This window comes from Oncorhynchus mykiss, chromosome 22, assembly GCF_013265735.2.
Source record: "Oncorhynchus mykiss isolate Arlee chromosome 22, USDA_OmykA_1.1, whole genome shotgun sequence".
NCBI lineage: Eukaryota > Metazoa > Chordata > Actinopteri > Salmoniformes > Salmonidae > Oncorhynchus > Oncorhynchus mykiss.
The window spans coordinates 40226344-40249822 of NC_048586.1; the positions used below are offsets into that span (position 1 = coordinate 40226344).

Genomic DNA, 23479 nt, shown 5'->3' on the forward strand with positions numbered 1-23479 from the left:
TTACTCCCCAATAGGGGAAACAACAACAGATGTATCATTAGGACCAATTCTAAACTACCTAGTCTTCCGGTGAGAACATGGTCCAATTCATAACGCAACAAACAGAAGAAAATGGACTGAACTAGTCCAGTAAAAAACTATATATTTTCTGTTTTCCCTTTTGCTTCGGTGTGCCCCGATGAATAAGACCCCAGATTATAACACCTTCGATTGCTACCTAATGGGACACAGTAACAAGCACAGCATCGATTGGAATCAAATCCATTTACATCTCTGTCACTTTAAGTTCATGTGGTATTTGTCCATTTTAATAGACATCTACTCAGACATCCACCCAGTCAATTCCTGAAGGGTTCTGTAATAGAAAAACATTGGTCTGAACCTGAACTGGAATCCCATCAATAATGAGGTTGAGGATATACACTGTGACAGTACACTGAATCATCATCATCATCATCATGCCTGTTTCCTCTGATTCAGACTGGCCGGTGGTCCCCCAGACCTCCTCTGCTGTCTCCTCTGATTCAGACTGGCCGGTGGTCCCCCAGACCTCCTCTGCTGTCTCCTCTGATTCAGACTGGCCAGTGGTCCCCCAGACCTCCTCTGCTGTCTCCTCTGATTCAGACTGGTCGGTGGTCCCCCAGACCTCCTCTGCTGTCTCCTCTGATTCAGACTGGTCGGTGGTCCCCCAGACCTCCTCTGCTGTCTCCTCTGATTCAGACTGGCCGGTGGTCCCCCAGACCTCCTCTGCTGTCTCCTCTGATTCAGACTGGCCGGTGGTCCCCACACCTCCTCTGAGGTCTCCTCTGATTCAGACTGGTCGGTGGTCCCCCACACCCCTCTGCTGTCTCCTCTGATTCAGACTGGCCGGTGGTCCCCCAGACCTCCGCTGCTGTCTCCTCTGATTCAGACTGGCCAGTGGTCCCCCAGACCTCCTCTGCTGTCTCCTCTGATTCAGACTGGTCGGTGGTCCCCCACACCTCCTCTGCTGTCTCCTCTGATTCAGACTGGTCGGTGGTCCCCCACACCTCCTCTGCTGTCTCCTCCACCAGAAACTCCAGGTAACTAACCGATCATACATTTTTAATAGTCTGTAGTTTACTGTGTGAACAACCTCAGTAATCAATGCAGTGAGGTCCATATGTGCACAGTTGGGTCCAGTCTATCAACTGTATAGTTACAGACCTCGCTATAATTATTACTAAGACTGTTTACTTAGTCCAAATAGGCTTTGTCAGAGATGTCCTCTTCCCCCTTGAAGGCCTGCAACAACAGCAAAGTACTCTGCAAAGTCTTTGATAAAGCCCAACACATGAACATGAACAATAGCTACATGAAAGCATTAATCCAGCACAAAAGCAATCTGAATGCCGAAGTTAATTGTTTAGGAAGAATGGATTAAAATGGATTAATGTGTATTAATATGATGATAGCAGAAGCTACCTGTACAGTCGTGGCCAAAAGTTTTGAGAATGACACAAATATTAATTTTCACAAAGTCTGCTGCCTCAGTTTGTATGATGGCAATTTGCATATACTCCAGAATGTTATGAAGAGTGATCAGATGAATTGCAATTAATTGCAAAGCCCTCTTTGCCATGCAAATGAACTGAATCCCCCCAAAACATTTCCACTGCATTTCAGCCCTGCCACAAAAGGAGGCTTCAGGGCGCCCAAGAAAGTCCAGCAAGCGCCAGGACCGTCTCCTAAAGTTGATTCAGCTGCGGAATCACTGTAAATATTGACTCTTTGCATCAACTTCATGTAATTGTCAATAAAAGCCTTTGACACTTATGAAATGCTTGTAATTATACTTCAGTATTCCATAGTAACATCTGACAAAAATATCTAAAGACACTGAAGCAGCAAACTTTGTGAAAATTAATATTTGTGTCATTCTGAAAACTTTTGGCCACGACTGTACACCAGGATCTTTCTTTTTTTTGTTTTGCATATTAGTCTGGCAGAGATACTTGTAGTGCAGAATTGGTACATTTCTCCTCAGAGAGTTTGCTGAATTTAGTGTAAATTGATCCTGGAGGGGATGATTTAAGAACGTCAGAACAGAATGGTGAGCTTCAGCCAACGGATACTAATGTCTTATGATGATGATGATGATGAGGGAGTGAGTGAGTCGACAGGGTGCGGAGGGAGAGATGGAGAGGGAGCGAGAGAGTGAGTCGACAGGGAGCAGAGGGAGAGATGGAGTGAGTTGAGAGGGAGAGATGGAAGGATGGAGAGAGTGAGCACTGCCTAGCCCCACAGCCCTGCCAGACGTCTGCAGATAGCCCAGATAGACCCATAAACACTTTTCTTATTCAGCCACCCACTCCTCACCTGGGGGAGGAAAGGATGGAGAGAGAAAGAGAGAAGAATAGAAAGAGGGAAGGAGGGAGAGAGGTGGTAATAAAGATGCCCAGAGAGACAGGGAGAGTGGGAGGGTGAGAGGGAAAGAGAGGTAATATCTTTCTGGAAAGTCGAGGCGGAGAGCAGTGAGAGCCTCTTTAACTGCAATCACTTTAATAAGAGGAAGAGGCTTCCAGGCAGCACTGTGTCCCTCTCTTCTCTCTCATTGCTGCTCCCTCTCTCTCTCTCTATCTCTCTCTCTCTCGCTGCTCCCTCACCCTCTTTCTTTCTCTCTGCTCTCTCTCTCTCGCTGCTCTCTCTCTCTGCTCTCTCTCTCCCTGCTCGCTCTCTCTGCTCTCTCTCTCTTCTCTCTCTCTCTCTTCTCTCTCTCTCTCGCTGCTCTCTCTCTCTCTCGCTGCTCTCTCTCTTGCTGCTCTCTCTCTGCTCTCTCTTTCCCTGCTCTCTCTCTGCTCTCTCTGCTCTCTCTCTCTTCTCTCTCTTATTGCTGCTCCCTCTCTCTCTCTCTCGCTGCTCTCTCTCTCTTTCTCTCGCTGCTCCCTCTCTCTCTCTCTCTCTCTCTGGCTGCTCTCTCTCTCTCTTGCTGCTCCCTCTCTCTCGATCTCTCTCTCTCTCTCTCTCTCTCTCTCTCTCTCTCTCGCTGCTCTCTCTCTCGCTGCTCTCTCTCTCTCTCTGCTCTCTGCTCTCTCTCTCTGCTCTATCTCTCTCTCTCGCTGCTCTCTCTCTCTCTCTCGCTGCTCCCTCTCTCTCTCTCGCTGCTCTCTCGCTTCTCTCTCTCTCGCTGCTCTCTCACTTCTCTCTCTCTCGCTTCTCTCTCTCTCTCTCTCTCGCTGCTCCCTTTCTCTCTCTCAACGCATCACCGGGGGCAAACTACCTGCCCTCCAGGACACCTACACCACCCAATGTCACAGGAAGACCAAAAAGATCGTCAAGGACAACAATCACCCGAGCCACTGCCTGTTCACCCCGCTATCATCCAGAAGGCGAGGTCAGTACAGGTGCATCAAAGCAGGGACCGAGAGACTGAAAAACAGCTTCTATCTCAAGGCCATCAGACTGTTAAACAGCCACCACTAATATTGAGTGATTGCTGCCAACATACTGACTCAACTCCAGCCACTTTAATATTAGAAAAATTGATGTAAAAAATGTATCACTAGCCACTTTAAACAATGCCACTTTTATATGTTTACATACCCTACATTATTAATCTCATATGTATATACTGTACTCTATACCATCTACTGCATCTTGTCTATGCCGTTCTGTACCATCACTCATCCATATATCTTTATGTACATATTCTTCATCCCTTTACACTTGTGTGTATAAGGTAATTGTTGTGAAATTGTTAGGTTAGATTACTCATTGGTTATTACTGCATTGTCGGAACTAGAAGCACAAGCATTTCGCTACACTCGCATTAACATCTGCTAACCATGTGATGTCTTCACTATTATTTTACAATGTAGAAAATAGTAAAAATAAAGAAAAACCCTTGAATGAGTAGGTGTCCCCAAACTTTTGACTGGTACTGTACGCAATATACCCAAGTGACATGGGTGTACAGGGGTGTGGTGCTTGTATTACAGTATATACGGTAATATACCTGAGCGAAAGAGATATATAGGGGTGTGCACTACATTATATAGAGTATTATAAACTGGGTGGCTCAAGCCCTGAATGCTGATTGGCTGATAAGCCGTGGAATATCAGACCGTATACCACGGGTATGACAAAACATATATTTTTACTGCTTTAACTACGTTGGTTTATAATAGCAATAAGTCACCTCAGGGGGTGTGGTATATGGACAATATACCATGGCTAAGGGCTGTATCCAGGCACTCCGCGTTACGTCGTGGTATATTGGCCATATACCACACCCCCCTCTGGCCTTAGCCGATCCTCCGGCTTGCCCGCCTTGGCCCTGTCCTCTTTAGCCCCGCCCTTCTTGTCGTCTGTAGAGGGACCGTCCTTCACCACCTCTGTGTCCCTCAGACACTCAAAGAACTCGTCTTCGCTCTCGCTGTAGCTCCACGTGTCCCGTGACTTCCCAGGAGACACCTCTATCGCGCCCACCACCGTTGCCGCACTCTCCTGTCCCATGCACCCATTCTCGGTTTTTCTCTCCCTCTTTCTCCCTCCTTTTGCCATTTTCCTCCCGTCATCCCTCGCTCTCTTCCTCTAGTTCTACTTATGGGCTCTCTCTCGCAGCTCCCTCTCTCTCTCTCTCTCTCTCTCTCTCTCTCACTGCTCCCTCTCGCTCTCTTGCTGCTCTCTCTCTCTCTCTCTCTGGCTGCTCCCTCTCTCTCTTGCTGCTCTCTCTCTCTCTCTCTGGCTGCTCCCTCTTTGTCTTGCTGCTCTCTCTCTCTTGCTCCGCTCTCCCTCTCTCTATTTCTCTCTCGCTTCTCTCTCTCTCTGCTCCCTCTCTCTCTCTCTCTCTCTCTCTCGCTTCTCTCTCTCTCTCACTGCTCCCTCTCTCTCTCTCTCTCTCTGTCTCTCTCTCACTGCTCCCTCACCCTCTCTCTCTCTCTCTCTCTCGCTGCTCCCTCTCTCTCTCTCTCTCTCGCTGCTCCCTCTCTCTCTCGCTGCTCCCTCACCCTCTCTCTCTCTCTCTCTCTCTCTCTCTCCCTCACCCTCTCTCTCTCTCTCTCGCTGCTCCCCCCCTCTCTCTCTCTCTCTCGCTGCTCCTTCTCTCTCTCGCTGCTCTTGTCATACCCGTGGTATACGGTCTGATATACCACGGCTTATCAGCCAATCTCCATCTCTCTCTCTCTCTCTGCTCTCTCGCTGCTCTCTCTCGCTGCTCTCACTGCTCTCTCTCTCGCTGCTCTCTCTCTCTCCCGACCTCTCTCTCGCTGCTCTCGCTGCTCTCTCTCTCGCTGCTCTCGCTGCTCTCGCTGCTCTCTCTCTCGCTGCTCTCTCTCTCTCCCGACCTCTCTCTCTCTGCTCTCTCTCTTCTCTCACTCTCTCTGCTCCCTCTCTACCTCTCTCTCTCGCTGCTCTCTCTCTCTCTCTCTCTCTCACTGCTATCTCTCTCTCGCTGCTCTCTCTCTCGCTGCTCCCTCTCTCTCTCTCTCTCTCTCTCTCGTCGCTGCCCTCCTTCTCTCTCTCTCTCTCTCTCGCTCATTCGCTTTCGTTGCTGTTGAGTCCCTCTCTCTCTCCCTCTCTCGTCGCTGCTCCCTCCCTCTCTCTCGCCTTTCTCTCTCTGTCCCCGTGTGCCCATAAAGAGAATTATGGGGACACAGGGACATGTTGAGGAGAAATGGCTCGATAAGGGCGCAAAACACACATACCTCCCAAAAGCTTGCCCTCTGCTGCTTGTGTCTTTCTCCAAAATGCTCAACTGCTGCACCGAGAGCAAGAGAGCGAGGGATGACGGGAGGAAAATGGCGAAAGGAGGGAGAAAGAGGGAGAGAAAAGTGTCAGGGTCGAGAATGGGTGCCTGGGACCGGAGAGTGCGGCAACGGTGGTGGGCGCGATAGAGGTGTCTCCTGGGAAGTCACGGGACACGTGGAGCTACAGCGAGAGCGAAGACGAGTTCTTTGAGTGTCTGAGGGACACAGAGCTGGTGAAGGACGGTCCCTCTACAGACGACAAGAAGGGCGGGGCTAAAGAGGACGGGGCATAGGCGGGCAAGCCGGAGGGTCGGCTCCACCCACACGGGAAGTTGACCCTGCTCAGCTCCACGGAACCCCTGTACATCCCTGTCACTCAGGTATATTTAAGCAATAAGGCCAGAGGGGGGTGTGGTATATGGCCAATATACCACGACGCAACGCGGAGTGCCTGGATACAGCCCTTAGCCATGGTATATTGTCCATATACCACACCCCCTGAGGTGACTTATTGCTATTATAAACCAACGTAGTTAAAGCAGTAAAAATATATGTTTTGTCATACCCGTGGTATACGGTCTGATATTCCACGGCTTATCAGCCAATCAGCATTCAGGGCTTGAACCACCCAGTTTATAATACTCTATATAATGTAGTGCACACCCCTATATATCTCTTTCGCTCAGGTATATTACCGTATATACTGTAATACAAGCACCACACCCCTGTACACCCATGTCACTTGGGTATATTGCGTACAGTACCAGTCAAAAGTTTGGGGACACCTACTCATTCAAGGGTTTTTCTTTATTTTTACTATTTTTTACATTGTAAAATAATAGTGAAGACATCAAAACTATGAAATCAAATCAAATTTTATTTGTCACATACACATGGTTAGCAGATGTTAATGCGAGTGTAGCGAAATGCTTGTGCTTCTAGTTCCGACAATGCAGTAATAACCAATGAGTAATCTAACCTAACAATTTCACAACAGCTACCTTATACACACAAGTGTAAAGGGATGAAGAATATGTACATAAAGATATATGGATGAGTGATGGTACAGAACGGCATAGACAAGATGCAGTAGATGGTATAGAGTACAGTATATACATATGAGATTAATAATGTAGAGTATGTAAACATTATATTAAGTGGCATTGTTTAAAGTGACAAGTGATACATTTTTTACATCAATTTTTCCAATATTAAAGTGGCTGGAGTTGAGTCAGTATGTTGGCAGCAGCCACTCAATGTTGGTGATGGCTGTTTAACAGTCTGATGACCTTGAGATAGAAGCTGTTTTTCAGTCTCTCGGTCCCTGCTTTGATGCACCTGTACTGACCTCGCCTTCTGGATGATAGCGGGGTGAACAGGCAGTGACTCGGGTGGTTGTTGTCCTTGATGATCTTTTTGGCATTCCTGTGACATCGGGTGGTGTAGGTGTCCTGGAGGGCAGGTAGTTTGCCCCCAGTGATGCGTTGTTTAGACCTCACTACCCTCTGGAGAGACTTACGGTTGTGGGCGGAGCAGGTGCCGTACCAGGCGGTGATACAGCCCGACAGGATGCTCTCGATTGTGCATCTGTAAAAGTTTGAGTGCTTTTGGTGACAAGCCAAATTTCTTCAGTTTCCTGAGGTTGAAGAGGCGCTGCTGCTCCTTCTTCACCACGCTGTCTGTGTGGGTGGACCAATTCAGTTTGTCCGTGATGTGTACGCCGAGGAACTTAAAACTTACTGCCCTCTCCACTACTGTCCCCTCGATGTGGATAGAGAGATGCTCCCTCTGCTGTTTCCTGAAGTCCACAATCATCTCCTTTGTTTTGTTGACGTTAAGTGTGAGGTTATTTCCCTGACACCACACTCCGAGGGCCCTCACCTCCTCCCTGTAGGCCCTCTCATCATTGTTGGTAATCAAGCCTACCACTGTAGTGTCGTCTGCAAACTTGATGATTGAGTTGGGGGCGTGCATGGCCATTCAGTCGTGGGTGAACAGGGAGTACAGGAGAGGGCTCAGAACGCGACCTTGTGGGGCCCCAGTGTTGAGGACCAGCGGGGTGGAGATGTTGTTACCTACCCTCACCACCTGGGGGCGGCCCTTCAGGAAGTCCAGTACCCAGTTGCACAGGGCGGGGTCGAGACCCAGGGTTTCGAGCTTGATGGCGAGTTTGGAGGGTACTATGGTGTTAAATACTGAGCTGTAGTCGATGAACAGCATTCTCACATAGGTATTCCTCTTGTCCAGATGGGTTAGGGCAGTGTGGTTGCGATTGCGTTGTCTATGGACCTATTGGGGCGGTAAGCAAATTGGAGTTGGTCCCCCCTTTGTTGCTATAACAGCTTCCACTCTTCTGGGAAGGCTTGTTGGAACATTGCTGCGGGGACTTGCTTCCATTCAGCCACAAGAGTATTAGGGAGGTTGGGCACTGATGTTGGGCGTGTTCCAATTCATCCCAAAGGTGTTCGATGGGGTTGAGGTCAGGGCTCTGTGCAGGCCAGTCAAGTTCTTCCACACCGATCGCAACAAACCATTTCTGTATGGACCTCGATATTTGTGCACGGGGGACATGTGCACAGGTAGCCTAGTGGTTAGAGCGTTGGGCCAGTAACCCGAAAGGTTGCTAGATCGAATCCCCGAGCTGGCAAGGTAAAACTCCGTCGTCTGCCTCTGAACAAGGCAGTTAATCCACTGTTCCTAGGCCGTCATTGTAAGTAAGAATTTGTTCTTAGCTGACTTGCCTAGTTAATTAAAGGTTAAATAAAAAAAAACTGTCATGAAAAACCTGTTGCCAGAAAGTTGGAAACACAGAAACATCTAGAATGTCTGGTATGCTGTAGGGTTAATATTCCCCTTCACTGGAACTAAGGGGCGTGGCCCGAACCATGAAAAACAGCCCAAGACCATTATTCCTCCTCCATCAAACTTTACAGTTGGCACTACGCATTGGGGCAGGTAGCGTTCTTCTGGCAAACCCAGATTTGTCCGTGGGACTGCCAGATGGTGAAGTGTAATTCATCACTCCAGAGAACGCGTTTCCACTGCTCCAGAGTCCAATGGTGGTGAGCTTTACAGCACTCCCAGCCGACTCTTGGCATTGTACATGGCGATCTTAGGCTTGTGTGCAGCTGCTCAGTCATGGAAACCCATTTCATGAAGCTCCCAACGAACAGTTATTGTGCTGACGTTGGTTCCCGAGGTAGTTTGGAACTCGGTAGTGAGTGTTGTTACTGAGGACAGACAATGTCCTCAGTAAGCGCTTCAGCACTTAGCGGTCCCGTTCTGTGAGCTTGTGTGGCCTACCACTTTGTGGCTGAGCCGTTGTTACTCCTAGACGTTTACACTTCACAATAACAACACTTACAGTTGACTGGACAGCTCTAGCAGGGCAGAAATTTGACAAACTGACTTGTTGGAAAGGAATCCTATGACGGTGCCACGTTGAAAGGCACTGAGCTCTTCAGTAAGGCCATTCTACTTCCAATGTTTGTCTATGGAGAATGCATGGCTGTGTGCTCGATTTTTATACACCTGTCAGCAACGGGTGCGTCTGAAATAGCTGAATCCACTAATTTGAAGGGGTGTCCACATACTTTTGTATATATAGTGTATGTTCAAATACCTACCATATCGTTATCAATGGCACTGTTTAGACACACAGCCAGCCATTGTAGATTACTGTACAATCTGCACCAGTCTAACACATTGATCTATTCATTACTATATTGTAACGATCCAGTAACTCATTGTTACTGTGGTACCATAAATCACTTTAACGCAGTACCTGACGAATTCAGTACATGCACACAGTGCATATTTCATTTTTCACAGACTTGTAATAAATCACAGTTGTAATATAAAACCCCTAATTATCTTTAAAAGTCACAGATAAAGGGTTGATCTTAATAAGTATGGTAATGAGAAGCATGACGTGACACCGAGACTGACAGAATCAACTCCACAAAAGCATTAGTGCTCAGCCTCTAATTGTCAAAGGCTTTTGGGGGCAGATAGCTACTATAATACATCTTATTATAAAGGCAATGTCTTCTCAAATGTGGCGACCACCACTGATTTAGCCTCTATGCTGTGAGTGTGTCTCCTCCCTCCCAACCTGCGTCCTTCCCTTCTGTGTACTCCCTCCCTTTGTCCCTCCTCCCTCCCTCCTCCCTCCCTCCCTCCCTCCATGCCCCCCCCCCCCTCCGTCCCTCCCTCTGTGTCCCACCTCCCCCCCTCCGTCCCTCCCTCCGTGTCGTCCGTCCCCCCCCCCCCCCCCCCCCCCCCCCCCTCCCTCTCTCCCTGCTGTTTGAGTGAACCCAGAGCCCAGCTCCTGGAGTGATTTGTAGCTCCTCTCCTCCTCATCAATTATAGATGGGGCTGAAAAGTAGAGCTAATTAATGCAATGGGTTGAGGCTGACCCTCGTCAATGATTAACACGAGGCGATAGGCGGTCACTGAGGAGGGGAGAGTGTGGCCCAAGCTGTCTGAAGTCAGTTTCTATCCACACACACAAAGACGACCCCGGACACACACAGACACACATAGCAGATGTTGGAAAAAGGCGAGGCGAGGATGGATGCCTTGCCTAGTTAAGAGAGCGGAACGATCATGTGCTGTGTGGAGCGGTGAGGGAGAGATGGATGAAAGGTGTGAGTGTGAAATAAACGAGTGTCAGCACTTCTTCTAGAACGGCCCCGACGGCTTCACACAGGCTCTGAGGCTGCTGCTGCGGTGGCTGTCTGGACCGTGCACAATCTCCATCACACACACACACACACACACACACACACACACACACACACACACACACACACACACACACACACACACACACACACACACACACACACACACACACACACACACACACACACACACACACACACACACACACACACACACAGAATTGTAATAAAAACAACAGTTGGACAATGGATGAAGATACTCCAAACTAAAATGAATCAGATATTGACTGAATTATGACACATAAAACATTTTAATGGCACAGACAAATAATAACAGTTTGGGTATTCAATTTATTATCAGATTTCACATTTTTGTCTTAGATTATATATACATTTTGTAATGATATATTTGTGAGGTATTTGAGGTATTTGTAAAAAATATTTTGTATTAAAATAATGAAAGTTAGATGTGCCTCATTTGCATAAATATAATGGTAGACTATATATAGGGATAGATTAACATAAAGGGGTGGAAAAGGGCTGTTAACCACCAAAAATGTGCTCTGTCCATGCCTACCTGCGCTAACCTGATCTGTCTAGACTGCCGCATTAATTACTGTTGTCACGTTCTGTTGCGTAATTCGACAAGTGTGTCAATAGCAGATTACCTTCGGGTTAAAAGTCAACGCGATTGGCTCTAGATTACACCTATACTTTACAATGTTTGCAAGGTCAGATATATCACTATAATCTGAGTGTTCATTTTCGGAAGTTGCTTTCATTTCAGCTCATCTAATTTATTAAACATTTTAACTGTATTAAATTCAATTTTTTCTATTCCACAAAAAAATTAACGTGCGTGAAAATAAAGTCATTTTTCTTCTCCTTGTGATGTAAGTGTCGGGACGATGCGTTTATTCACTGACGAAGCTTTAGCGTTCTTATAGATGCAACGGAAAGACAATGTATTCCATTGAGCCCATTTCAGCCTTTACCGGGGTGTGTTTGGCAGGTCACTTCCGCGGTCGTAACGTTATCGGGAAAAAAACTACAGGCACGAGCAAGACAGGCACAAGCAGGAGTAAAATGAAAGCAATCAATCCAGTGATGTTTAAGTGGATTTTGCACCCCTCAAACACAGGGAAGTAGAGGGCAAGAAGACTGATCCTCTGGTGGGCTGGGCATGGGCGTCTCCAGACACAAACACACACACACAGACAGACACACACGCTGGTGTATCACGATTTTTGTACTTGTCTTTTCTTCATTTGTCTCTCTCCCTCTCATCCATACACCTTTCTCCAAACGTGTCTCTATCAGTCATATATCACACCCACTATCCCTTAATATGTATCCTCTCTTTTGTCTTTCTCTTGCTGTCTGTCCTCTCCATGACACTTTCTCTCCTCTTCTGTCTCTCTCTCTCTTCCTACATCTGTATGTATGTCTGTATGTCTCTGTCTGAATCTGTCTCCATCTCCGCTTTTTCTTCTAGTCCCTTTCAGACATTTCCTCGCTCTCTCTCCTTCTCTAACACATTTTCTCTTTCTCCCTATCCATCTTCCTCTCTCCTCTCACACTCCTCCTCCCTCTCTCTGTCTTTTAAACAGCAGGGATAGGGTCGGGGAAGAGAGGGGGCAGGCAGAGATAGGTGTTTTAGATTCATGGCGATGCCACTTCATTTGTAATGAGGCGGATTGGCTCTGCTCCACACTGCTCACACACACTTGCTCTGCTCGGCAGTCTCACCTTCCTTCCCTGGGTTGAATTAGTCTTCAGTGGGTAAAGTGTTTGGCCGCCTCTCCTCTCCACTATTTATACCTCCAAACTCTTCTGCGTACTAAATAGCACCCTATACCTTATACAGTGCAAACATTTGACCACGGCCCATAGGGCTCTGGTCAAAAGTAGTGCACTAAATAGGGAGTACGGTTGTTGGGTGAACTATCCCTTCAAAACACAGGTATAATATGCATGATTTCATCAAACTAAGCCAAGCTCGAAGTCCTGAAAAACAGTCTAGTGTATATGAGAGCAAGAGAAGACAAAATAATGAAAAAGCTTTACTGCATGATTCCATATGTGTTATTTAATAGTTTTGGTGTCTTCACTATTATTCTACAATGTAGAAAATAGTACAAATAAAGAAACCCTGTAATGAGTAGGTGTGTCCAAACTTTTGACTGGTACTGTATGTATGTACAGTGGGGCAAAAAAATATTTAGTCAGCCACCAATTGTGCAAGTTCTCCCACTTAAAAAGATGAGAGAGGCCTGTAATTTTCAAAACAACCACAAACAGGTACCCAAAACAACCACAAACAGGTACCCAAAACAACCACAAACAGGTACCCAAAACAACCACAAACAGGTACCCAAAACAACCACAAACAGGCACCCAAAACAACCACAAACAGGTACCCAAAACAACCACGAACAGGTACCCAAAACAACCACAAACAGGCACCCAAAACAATGATTCTGCACCCTGGCCAGGTCCTACTAATCACCCCAAACAGGCACCCAAAACAACCACAAACAGGCACCCAAAACAACCACAAACAGGTACCCAAAACAACCACAAACAGGTACCCAAAACAACCACAAACAGGCACCCAAAACAACCACAAACAGGTACCCAAAACAACCACGAACAAGTACCCAAAACAACCACAAACAGGTACCCAAAACAACCCAAAAGTACCCCAAAACAACCACAAACAGGAACCTGTTTGTGGTTGTTTTGGGTACCTGTTTGTGGTTGTTTTGGGTACCTGTTTGTGGTTGTTATGGGTGCCTGTTTGGGGTGATTAGTAGGACCTGGCCAGGGTGCAGAATCATTGTTTTGGGTGCCTGTTTGTGGTTGTTTTGGGTACCTGTTTGTGGTTGTTTTGGGTGCCTGTTTGGGGTGATTAGTAGGACCTGGCCAGGGTGCTGAATCATTGTTTTGGGTGCCTGTCTGTGGTTCTTTTGGGTGCCTGTTTGTGGTTGTTTTGGGGACCTGTTTGTGGTTGTTTTGGGTACCTGTTTGTGGTTGTTTTGGGTACCTGTTTGTGGTTGTTTTGGGGACCTGTTTGGGGTGATTAGTAGGACCTGGCCAGGGTGCAGAAACAGAAAACCTTTTTATTCTCTATGAAATGAGGGACTTTTCTTTTAGCAGCTTTATCTGAACTAGTGAATCTTGTACATAACTCTCTGGGGATTGAACCTGTGTTTTCTGTGTGACTCACAAGAGCAAGGGAACTCATCAAGCAAGGGAATTCATCAAGCAAGTTCGGCCGACCCCACTCTACAGTCAGTATTTTGTGTTAATTCAAACAACCATTTGATTTATGAACCTGAGTGGCTGTGATCATGACTTGCCTTACCAGTTGTGGAACCGAGACAGGCTTTAGCGAACATTGTGCAGTGTTCAGTTGCCCTTTAGGAACATGGAGACTAGACAGGACTGTGGACTGTGGACATGGCTCTACCAGACAGAAGCAGTGTTCATTAGCCAGGGCTGATGGGGGTTTGGTAGGGGGTTGTAGGTGCCTCAGGTGTTCCAGTGTTCCACAGGGCCCTAATGAATCTGACAAGCTGTCAGTTTGTCCTCGGTCCTGCTCAGAGTAACTGACAGGGCCAAACCTAGTGTCACACTCACACACTAATAAGTACTGTGTTGTATCTCCTGGCACATATAGTTAAATGTTTAGGGTTGGTTTCCGGCTTCCGTGTCTTGAAAAGCAACACACACACACACACCCATGCTACTTCATACATACACTTAACCCCCTAAAACACACTGAAACTCTGAATGTTCTCTTTCCCACACCATAGGAGCCAGCGCCCATGACAGAGGACCTGCTGGAGGAGCAGTCGGAGGTGTTGGCCAAACTGGGCACGTCAGCCACGTCATGCCCACCTCCGCGCTCGCATGCAGAGTGCCTGTCTGCTCTCAGACATGGAGTCTTTTAAGGTGAGGACACTCACACACCCACACCCTGACAACTAGACAACTCCTCACACACCCACACTGACAACTAGACCGACAATACAGTACACACACCCTGACATTAACGCTTGCATACACACACACACACACACACACACACACACACACACACACACACACACACACACACACACACACACACGCACACACACACACACGCACACACACACACACACACACACACACACACACACACACACACACACACACACACACACACACACACAGAGAGAGAGAGGCACACAAACACACACACTCACTGCCACCCAGACTGGGTGAGTGGCACAGGAGCCTATTAGTGGTCTCAGACCTCTCGGTCAGTCAGTGTGTCAGACTGGGGGGGCGTTTGATTAGATTCTCACAATCTCCCTCATCTCTCACAGTGGCACAGTGGAGGGCATGCTAATTGTGTTATCAATATCAATGAAATGCTTCGTATTAGATATTATGTTGGGTGTGCAATTGAACATTTGATTGAGGTCTTATTTAGCTGATGTACTGTAGCGATGTCTGTTTTAGTACTAAATGCACTTAAAATAATTTCATTTTGGAAGTATCTCCATGTGAAGCCTCCATTGTTAAGGTGCGTGAATGAGGACCCAAAAGCGAATTAACAAAACAGAGTTACTTTAATGACGAAAACAAAACGTAGGCTCAGACGGACAGGCAGATTCCGACAGGACAGGACAAGGTTACAGTAACACGACGATGGTCTGGTTCAGGCATGAATGACACAAACAAACAAACAAGAATCCGACAAGGACAGGAGCAGAAACAGAGGGAGATATAGGGACCTAATCAGAGGGAAAAAGGGAACAGGTGGGGAACGGGGTGAATGGGTAGTTAGGAGGAGACAGGGAACAGCTGGGGGAAAGAAGGGGAGAAAAGGTAACCTGACACGACCAGCAGAGGGAGACAGGGTGAAGGGAAAGGACAGAGACAAGACAACATGACAGTACCCCCCCACTCACCGAGCGCCTCCTGGCGCACTCGAGGAGGAAACCTGGCGGCAACGGAGGAAATCCTCGATCAGCGCACGGTCCAGCACGTCCCGAGAGGGAACCCAACTCCTCTCCTCCGGACCGTACCCCTCCCAATCAACAAGGTACTGGTGACCACGGCCCCGAGGACGCATGTCCAAAATCCTGCGGACCCTGTAGATGGGTGCGCCCTCGACAAGGATGGGGGGGGGGGGGGGGGAAGACGAGCGGGGGCGCGAAGAACGGGCTTAACACAAGAGACATGGAAGACCGGGTGGACGCGACGAAGGTATCGCGGAAGAAGAAGTCGCACTGCGACAGGATTAATGACCCGAGAAATACGGAACGGACCAATGAACCGCGGGGTCAACTTGCGAGACGCCGTCTTAAGGGGAAGGTTCTGAGTGGAGAGCCAAACTCTCTGACCGCGACAATATCTAGGACTCTTAGTTCTACGTTTATTAGCAGCCCTCACAGTCTGCGTCCTATAACGGCAAAGTGCAGACCTGACCCTCTTCCAGGTGCGCTCGCAACGTTGGACAAAAGCCTGAGCGGAGGGGACGCTGGACTCGGCGAACTGAGATGAGAACAGCGGAGGCTGGTACCCGAGGCTACTCTGAAAAGGAGATAGCCCGGTTGCAGACGAAGGAAGCGAGTTGTGGGCGTATTCTGCCCAGGGGAGCTGTTCTGACCAAGACGCAGGGTTGCGAAAAGAAAGACTGCGTAAGATGCGACCAATAGTCTGATTGGCCCGTTCTGCTTGACCGTTAGACTGGGGGTGAAAGCCGGAAGAGAGACTGACGGAAGCCCCAATCAAACGACAAAACTCCCTCCAAAATTGAGACGTGAATTGCGGACCTCTGTCCGAAACGACGTCTGACGGAAGGCCATGAATTCTGAAAACATTCTCGATGATGATTTGTGCCGTCTCTTTAGCAGAAGGAAGCTTAGCAAGGGGAATGAAATGAGCCGCCTTAGAGAACCTATCGACAACCGTAAGAATAACAGTCTTCCCCGCTGACGAAGGCAGTCCGGTGACAAAATCTAAGGCGATGTGAGACCACGGTCGAGAGGGAATGGGAAGCGGCCTGAGACGGCCGGCAGGAGGGGAGTTACCGGACTTAGTCTGCGCGCAGACCGAACAAGCAGCCACGAAACGACGCGTGTCATGCTCCCGGGTGGGCCACCAAAAACGCTGGCGAATGGAAGCAAGCGTACCCCGAACGCCAGGGTGGCCGGCTAACTTGGCAGAGTGAGCCCACTGAAGAACGGCCAGACGAGTAGGAACGGGAACGAAAAGAAGGTTCCTAGGACAAGCGCGCGGCGACGGAGTGTGAGTGAGCGCTTGCTTTACCTGCCTCTCAATTCCCCAGACAGTCAACCCGACAACACGCCCCTCAGGGAGAATCCCCTCGGGGTCAGTGGAGGCTACTGAAGAACTGAAGAGACGAGATAAAGCATCAGGCTTGGTGTTCTTAGAGCCCGGACGATAAGAAATCACGAACTCGAAACGAGCGAAAAACAGCGCCCAACGCGCCTGACGCGCATTAAGACGTTTGGCAGAACGGATGTACTCAAGGTTCCTATGGTCAGTCCAAACGACAAAAGGAACGGTCGCCCCCTCCAACCACTGTCGCCATTCGCCTAGGGCTAACCGGATGGCGAGCAGTTCGCGGTTTCCCACATCATAGTTACGTTCCGACGGGGACAGGCGATGAGAAAAATACGCGCATGGGTGGACCTTGTCGTCAGAGAGGGAGCGCTGAGAAAGAATGGCTCCCACGCCCACCTCTGACGCGTCAACCTCGACAACGAACTGTCTAGAGACGTCAGGTGTAACAAGGATAGGAGCGGATGTAAAACGATTCTTGAGGAGATCAAAAGCTCCCTGGGCGGAAACGGACCACTTAAAGCACGTCTTGACAGAAGTAAGGGCTGTGAGAGGAGCTGCCACCTGACCGAAATTACGGATGAAACGACGATAGAAGTTCGCGAAGCCGAGAAAGCGCTGCAGCTCGACGCGTGACTTAGGAGCGGGCCAATCAATGACAGCTTGGACCTTAGCGGGATCCATCTTAATGCCTTCAGCGGAAATAACAGAACCGAGAAATGTGACAGAGGAGGCATGAAAAGTGCACTTCTCAGCCTTCACAAAAAGACAATTCTCTAAAAGGCGCTGGAGGACACGTCGAACGTGCTGAAGATGAATCTGGAGTGACGGTGAAAAAATCAGGATATCGTCAAGGTAAACGAAAACAAAGATGTTCAGCATGTCTCTCAGGACATCATTGACTAATGCCTGAAAGACAGCTGGAGCGTTAGCGAGGCCGAAAGGAAGAACCCGGTATTCAAAGTGCCCTAACGGAGTGTTAAACGCCGTCTTCCACTCGTCCCCCTCCCTGATGCGCACGAGATGGTAAGCGTTACGAAGGTCCAACTTAGTGAAAAACCTGGCTCCCTGCAGGATCTCGAAGGCTGAAGACATAAGAGGAAGCGGATAACGATTCTTAACTGTTATGTCATTCAGCCCTCGATAATCTATGCAGGGGCGCAGAGACCCGTCCTTCTTCTTGACAAAAAAAAACCCCGCTCCGGCGGGAGAGGAGGAGGGGACTATGGTACCGGAGTCAAGAGCTACAGACAAATAATCCTCGAGAGCCTTACGTTCGGGGGCCGACAGAGAGTATAGTCTACCCCGGGGGGGAGTGGTTCCCGGAAGGAGATCAATACTACAATCATACGACCGGTGTGGAGGAAGAGAGGTGGCCCTGGACCGACTGAACACCGTGCGCAGATCGTGATATTCCTCCGGCACCCCTGTCAAATCACCAGGCTCCTCCTGTGAAGAAGAGACAGAGGAAACAGGAGGGATAGCAGACATTAAACATTTCACATGACAAGAGACGTTCCAGGAGAGGATAGAATTACTAGACCAATTAATGGAAGGATTATGACAAACTAGCCAGGGATGGCCCAAAACAACAGGTGTAAAAGGTGAACGAAAAATCAAAAAAGAAATGGTTTCGCTATGATTACCAGAAACAGTGAGGGTTAAAGGTAGCGTCTCACGCTGAATCCTGGGGAGAGGACTACCATCCAGGGCGAACAAGGCAGTGGACTCCCTTAACTGTCTGAGAGGAATGTCATGTTCCCGAGCCCAGGTCTCGTCCATAAAACAGCCCTCCGCCCCAGAGTCTATTAAGGCACTGCAGGAAGCTGACGAACCGGTCCAGCGTAGATGGACCGACAAGGTAGTGCAGGATCTTGAAGGAGAGACAGGAGTAGTAGCGCTCACCAGTAGCCCTCCGCTTACTGATGAGCTCTGGCTTTTACTGGACATGAAGTGACAAAATGACCAGCAGAACCGCAATAGAGACAGAGGCGGTTGGTGATTCTCCGTTCCCTCTCCTTAGTCGAGATGCGGATACCTCCCAGCTGCATAGGCTCAGCTCCCGAGCCGGCAGAGGAAGATGGTAGTGATGCGGAGAGGGGGGCAACGGAGAACGCGAGCTCCTTTCCACGAGCTCGGTGACGAAGATCAACCCGTCGCTCAATGCGAATAGCGAGTTCAATCAAGGAATCCACGCTGGAAGGAACCTCCCGGGAGAGAATCTCATCCTTTACCTCTGCGCGGAGACCCTCCAGAAGACGAGCGAGCAAAGCCGGCTCGTTCCAGCCACTGGAGGCAGCAAGAGTGCGAAACTCAATAGAGTAGTCTGTTATGGATCGATTGCCTTGACATAGGGAAGACAGGGCCCTGGAAGCCTCCTCCCCAAAAACAGATCGATCAAAAACCCGTATCATCTCCTCCTTAAAGTCCTGATACTGGTTAGTACACTCAGCCCTTGCCTCCCAGATTGCCGTGCCCCACTCACGAGCCCGTCCAGTAAGGAGAGATATGACGTAGGCGACACGAGCAGTGCTCCTGGCGTAAGTGTTGGGCTGGAGAGAAAACACAATATCACACTGGGTGAGGAACGAGCGGCATTCAGTGGGCTCCCCAGAGTAACACGGCGGGTTATTGATTCTGGGCTCCGGAGATTCGAAAGCCCTGGAAGTGGCCGGTGGATCGAGGCGGAGATGGTGAACCTGTTCTGTGAGGTTGGAGACTTGGGTGGCCAGGGTCTCAACGGCATGTCGAGCAGCAGACAATTCCTGCTCGTGTCTGCCTAGCATCGCTCCCTGGATCTCGACGGCTGAGTGGAGAGGATCCGAAGTCGCTGGGTCCATTCTTGGTCGGATTCTTCTGTTAAGGTGCGTGAATGAGGACCCAAAAGCGAATTAACAAAACAGAGTTACTTTAATGACGAAAACAAAACGTAGGCTCAGACGGACAGGCAGATTCCGACAGGACAGGACAAGGTTACAGTAACACGACGATGGTCTGGTTCAGGCATGAATGACACAAACAAACAAACAAGAATCCGACAAGGACAGGAGCAGAAACAGAGGGAGATATAGGGACCTAATCAGAGGGAAAAAGGGAACAGGTGGGGAACGGGGTGAATGGGTAGTTAGGAGGAGACAGGGAACAGCTGGGGGAAAGAAGGGGAGAAAAGGTAACCTGACACGACCAGCAGAGGGAGACAGGGTGAAGGGAAAGGACAGAGACAAGACAACATGACATCCATAGTGTTGAATAATAGTGGATGATGTTATGTCAGTAACAGTAGACACTCTTATCCAGAGCGACTTGCATTAGTGAGTGTATACATTTAGGTACTTTTTCATACTGGTACCCCGTGGGAATCGAAGGCATTGCAAGCACCATGCTCTATCAACTGAGCCACACGGGACCTAGAAAACTCAACACATACAGTACCAGTAAAAAATGTAAACACCTACTCATTCAAGGGTTTTTTATTTATTTTTACTATTTTCTACATTGTAGCATAATAGTGAAGACGTCAAAACTATAAAATGACACATATGGAACCATGTAGTAACCAAAAAAGTGAGAAACAAATCAAAATATATTTGAGATTCTTCAAAGTAGCCACGCTTTGCCTTGATGACAGGTTTGCACACTCTTGGCATTCTCTCAACCAGTTTAATGAGGTAGTCACCTGGAATGCATTTCAGGTGTGCCTTGTTAAAAGTTAAATTGCGGAATTTCTTTCCTTCATGCATTTGAGCCAATCAGTTATGTTGTGACAAGGTAGAGGTGTTATACAGAATATTGCCCTATTTGGTAAAAGACCAAGTCCATATTATGTCAAGAACATATCAAATAAGCAAAGAGAAATGACAGTCCATCATTACTTTAAGACATGAAGGTCAGTCGATGCGGAAAATTAAGAACGTTGAACGTTTCTTCATGTGCAGTCTCAAAAACCACCAAGCGCTATGATGAAAGTGGCTCTCATGAGGACCGCCACAGGAAAGGAAGACCCAGAGTTACCTCTGCTCCAGAGGATAAGTTCATTAAAGTTACCAGCCTCAGAAATTGCCAAAATAAATGCTTCACACTATTCAAGTAACAGACACATCTCAACATCAACTGTTCAGAGGAGACTGCGTGAATCAGGCATTCATGGTCAAATTGCTGCAAAGAAACCACTACTAAAGGACACCAATAAGAAGAAGAGACTTGCTTGGGCCAAGAAACACAAGCTATGGACATTAGACTGGTGGAAATCTGTCCTTTGGTCTGATGAGCCCGAATTTTTGATTTTTGGTTCCAATCGCTGTGTCTTTGTGAGACACAGAGTAGGTGAACGAATTATCTATGCATGTGTGGTTCCCACGTAAAGCATGGAGGAGGAGGTGTGATGGTGTGGGGGTGCTTTGCTGGTGACACTTAACCAGCATGGCTACCACAGCATTCTGCAGCGATACACCATCCCATCTGGTTTGTGATTAGTGAGACTATAAATGCTTAGTGAGACTATAAATTGTTTTCAACAGGACAATCACCCAAAACACACCTCTAGGCTGTGTAAAGGCTATTTGATCAAGAAAGAAAGTGATGGAGTGCTGCATCAGATAACCTGGCCTCCATAATCAGCAAACCTCAACCCAATTGAGATGGTTTAGGATTAGTTGGACCACATAGTGAAGGAAAAGCAGCCAACAAGTTCTCTGTATATGTGGGCACTCCTTCAAGACTGTTGGGAAAGCATTCCTCATGAAGCTTGTTGAGAGAATGCCGCCAAGAGTGTGCAAATCTATCATCAAGGCAAAGGGTGCCTACTCATAAAATAATTTTATATTTCTTTAACACTTTTTTTGGTTACTACATGATTCCATATGTGTTATTTCATAGTTTTGATGTCTTCACTATTATCCTACAAAACCCTTGAATGAGTAGGTGTGTCCAAACTTTTGACTGGTACTGAAAATGCTTTTGAATATTAAAGTCAATTTCCTTCCTTTGTCATGAGGACACATCTACAAACCAACTCTTTACAATCCCACTATGTATGCATCTTGAATGAATTTAGCCAAGTTACATTTAATAGCTCCCTGAAAGTTATAGAAACAGGCCAAAAAAAGCTGAATTAATCTCTGTTGTCACCATACCACATTTTTCTGCTGAGTAGCATTCAGCCTCACCTGCTAACTTGCTGTTGGACCCAAGAGGTTCGGAACATCAGGTCACCATCTTTAAACGTCTCTGATGGGACTTCCGGCTCCACCCCCTTTGTTCCCAACGGTAACAAACGCTGACAAATAGTGTTCCGTCGGAGGGGCACAGTCGCAACTTTTTGTCGCATTACCCCGGTCTGTTTTTAACTGGCCCACTAAATGCTCTACTTTGGAGTATGTTCTTCTCAACCTCTTCTTATTCTGTCCTCTCTGAGCTCCAACAACAGCTGACAAGAGAGGGAGGGAGGGAGCGAGGTTATAAACTAGAGGAAGAAGAATGTTGTGTACTCAGGTATAGCGATTAGTTGAGTTAGAATGGCCTCTAAATTTAGTGTGAGCTGTCTCGGGGCCGGGGCCAACCGGCTCTATGTGCAATTGTGCTTAGCCAAGCATAATCTGGCATTTTAGCTTTAATTATCCCAGTCCCTGCCGGTGCAGAGCAGGGAGGATGGACCGCTGATGAATGGTGGGTAATATGACAGCCATGCAGCACATACCAGCCCCCTCCTCAACTCAGTGTGGATGTATACAAACAAATCAAATCAAATTTTATTTGTCACATACACATGATTAGCAGATGTTAATGCGAGTGTAGCGAAATGCTTGTGCTTCTAGTTCCGACAATGCAGTAATAACCAACGAGTAATCTAACTAACAATTCCAAAAACTACTACCTTATACACACAAGTGTAAAGGGATAAATAATATGTACATAAGGATATGTGAATGAGTGATGGTACAGAACGGCATAGGCAAGATGCAGTAGATTATATTGAGTACAGTATATACATATGAGATGAGTATGTAAACAAAGTGGCATAGTTTAAAGTGGCTAGTGATACATGTATTACATAAAGATGCAGTAGATGATATAGAGTACAGTATATACGTAGACATATGAGATGAATAATGTAGGGTATGTAAACATTATATTAAGTAGCATTGTTTAAAGTGGCTAGTGATATATTTTACATCAATTCCCATTATTAAAGTGGCTGGAGTTGAGTCAGTGTGTTGGCAGCAGCCACTCAATGTTAGTGGTGGCTGTTTAACAGTCTGATGGCCTTGAGATAGAAGCTGTTTTTCAGTCTCTCGGTCCCAGCTTTGATGCACCTGTACTGACTTCGCCTTCTGGATGATAGCGGGGTGAACAGGCAGTGGCTCGGGTGGTTGTTGTCCTTGATGATCTTTATGGCCTTCCTGTGACATCGGGTGGTGTAGGTGTCCTGGAGGGCAGGTAGTTTGCCCCCGGTGATGCGGGGGCTTACCCAGTAAGAGACTTACCCAGTAAGACTGACAGCTGTAATCGCTGCCAAAGGTTCTTCTACAAAGTATTGAAGTATTGCGAAAACTTATATAAATGAGATGTTTCTGGATTTCATTTTCAGTAAATGTGCATTACATTTCAAAAAACATGTTTTCACTTTGTCATTATGGTTATTGTGTGTAGATGGGTAAGAAGAAAACAAATATTTAATCCATTTTGAATTCATGCTGTAACCCAACAAAAATATGGAATAAGTCTAGG

General features: G+C 47.6%; 1 pseudogene; it reads left to right on the forward strand.

Annotated features, from left to right (window-relative positions):
* The window catches only part of LOC110502148, a 47447-nt pseudogene that overhangs the window by 10324 nt on the left and 13644 nt on the right, over positions 1–23479 (forward strand).